Below are 3,258 nucleotides of genomic sequence, written 5' to 3' on the forward strand. Positions count from 1 at the left end.
ATGCACAGCGCAGTTGCCACCCACTGACCAATGCCAAGCTGATTCCTGAGCAGTGACTGCCCCAGTGACCAACTCCCCGCAGTTTTATATTTTTTTCACAACATGTATGGAATATCCCTTTTGTCCAGTTTAGGTCAGCTGTATTCATTATGTCTCCTCCCTACTCCTTGTTCCCCCATAGTCCTCCTCACTGGTGGGATAGTATGAGAAGCTGAAAAACTGAAATATATTTGGCTCTGTACAACACTGTTCAGCAACAACTAAAACATTGGTGTGTTATCAACATTCTTTTTGTCCTAAAGCTCTGTCTCAGCTGAAACCAGTGATTGTTAGGATAACATGGGATGGCACGGAGCCTGAATATAAATGCAACCGAAGCATATGTATGCATTTCGTAGCACCGTGATGGCATAACCAGAAACAACTTTTTACAGGCATATGAGCAATGTGATGACCGGAGAGACAAAAACAGGAAGAGGTGGCACACAAGCAACAAGAATCTGGCAGAGCAGAAAAAATTAGCATAAGTGACTGAAATAGGCGGGCCACCACCTAGGGAAAGAAGATTGTCAAGAAGAAAAAAGGGCAATCAACGTTATTAGGGGGATAACAGCTTAAAAGCATGATAAGTAAACACGAGAAATAGAGAAGAAAGTAGACAGTTCACTTTCTGGTCTTGAATTCTCTCCTTGAGGGACTCACAACCCTGACAAACTTGATTTTGGCAAGTGAGAATAACCAAAGCTCAAGAACAACAATGTTAACTTTGCAGCATGAGCTCTGGGATATTTATACATTGACAACTAACTTTAAGTTGCTTGTTAAAGACCAGGAGTTTTTTTATATGTAGTAATGATCATCAACTTTATGTAGGATTTAATCACTAGTAAGAAGTGTGTTGTTAATTAATAAATTCAGTAATGCAACCCAAAGAAACAACATAAAGCTGCATTAGGGGAGGGTCAAGTTGGGTGTTAGGAAAAATTTATTCATCAGAGGGTTACTGGGCTCTGAAACAGATTCCCAAGGGCAGTGGTCATGGTACCTATCTGATGGAGTAAAGAAACATTTGGACAGTGTGCTCATATTTAAGGTGTGAATTTTGGGTGAGGAGCAAGTAGCAGGACTCAATGACATTATTTTGTGATTTTATGATTAGCTTACAGTGTAAAACTGATCTGATCTGTTAGTCTTCTAAGCACTCCCATTACAGCAACCTCTGCTTCTCTGACTTCCAAAATTCTAGTTGCAGCAACTTAGTCACTAAGAAGAGGTATTTTCAAATACTAGAGTCAGCTCAATTGGAGATAGGCTGAAACCCAAGAATAGGAAAATAAAGCTCAGGATAAGGGAGAGGAGAACTTACATAGTTTGCTCCTTAGCCACATGAGCACATGGTGAAAATCATAGGAGAGGACAGTTCTGTGACATCTCTTATTGGAGCTGTATCTTACTCAGTGCAAAGATGGTGTAAGTCTCTTTGAAACTATTTTTTATGTGGAAAAAATGTAACTAGAGACAGTTTCATAAAGCAACATAATTCAGAGAAATCCTTTAGGGAATGTGTTTGGAGGGGCAAAAAGGACAGAAAAATGAGAATTCACTTTAATCACAATCAATATGAATGAGGTTATTTTCACAACAGTTACCTAGCTCTTGTTAGTGAACAAGAGCAAAAAATAGAATTGGGCCTTGGTCAATAACCTGTTCTGAGGAGGAATGCTTGTATGATGAGGATGGATATACATGTTCTTAAGTCTGCATGATATTTTCTGTGTTTCTATGCTATTGGAAAAGCTATTGCACAGAAAGTAATCCATCTTACTATCAGAAAACTAAATAAAAACACTTAATTTTTACCATGCAAAATAAATTCTCTTATTCATCCAAAATGTGAGGCAGTACAAAAGAACAATCATCTCTTTGAAAAGAAGTTTCCTACTTCCTAGTATTAATATTCAAAACTACTTACTAAGTCAACTTATATTCTGAGTTTCTTAAGTCTTCCTGGTGGATCCATTCTCCCTTTGACAATATACAACAAATCACAGTACTGATTGTCTATTATATTCTAAAACCTGACCACAAGTGCATGTCACTGTATTTGTTCTGAACATTCTCTCTTTGAAATTATTTCATAGGTAATATCTATCCTACCTAACATTGTCATGCCTTTGAATGTAAATCTTGTGGAAAATCCTTTCAGGAGGCTTCAAAAAATCTTCCTTCATTTCCATTGCAACATTCCTAGGCAAAAGACTCATCAAGAGACGTTCCTGGAAGAACAAAAAAAGTAAACACCATCAGTTTTGTGCTATAGAAAGTTGCTCATTATTCAGCAGTATTAAACTAGCAAGCTAGACAATCTTTTCCTAATGTAGTCTTCCTGAGAACATTCTCTGCATAAATAGATAAAAACTATGAATCATTTTTTTCAAATTTCTGCAGCTTCTTCTTTCTTTTTCAGATTTCTGCATTAAAAAACAAAAACAAACAAACAAACAAAAACGTACACAGAAATGGAAGAGGTGGCTACAAATCAAATAATTTTCATTAACATCACAGTGCTAATAATAAAGACTTTATCTCTTGTAGCATTTATCTGTCTGAGAAAAAAAAAATCCAGGATCATTTTCTTGTCCTTTTGTGTGTCCTATTTCTGAATCTAATGAAAATGTTGCATTAGAAGTGCTATGGCAGCTGGTTATTAAGCAGGAGGAGCGGATGATTGATAGATTTATTCACACAGTGTGAATCAGAGGAGCAATAATAAGGGCACTGTTTTAATCACATCTTATCTATCACAGCAGTGACTATTTCAGCCGGCTCAGTAATGGAATACATTGGTATTAATCACTGGTTAAATAGATCTCTGCTTACTACATGCTCAGATATTTTAGCATACGCTACTGATCTACATAGAAAGGACCCCCGATGTTTTGGATCTCATTAGTGTTGACTATAAAGGCCTATGCAGATATTACATGTATTCTGACCCGTTCACAGGGAGCTAGAGAACTTGCAGCAGGTGTTCTTAGGTGTTGTAATGGGTACTTGGATACTTACTGAAGTTCGGTTTTAACACAGAAAATACCTGCAACTTAAAATCCAATAGATCTGTTTTTGTTGCTGCAAGAAGTTAGAGAAGTTACAAGCCTATCAGTCAGACCTGCTAGCTTCTACCATGGCAATAGTTTGAAGGAATTCATATGACCACATCTTATCTGATGGCTGGGAGCCACAGTAACGGCAACTGTG

This window comes from Meleagris gallopavo, chromosome 3 (assembly GCF_000146605.3).
Source record: "Meleagris gallopavo isolate NT-WF06-2002-E0010 breed Aviagen turkey brand Nicholas breeding stock chromosome 3, Turkey_5.1, whole genome shotgun sequence".
Classification (NCBI taxonomy): Eukaryota; Metazoa; Chordata; class Aves; order Galliformes; family Phasianidae; genus Meleagris; species Meleagris gallopavo.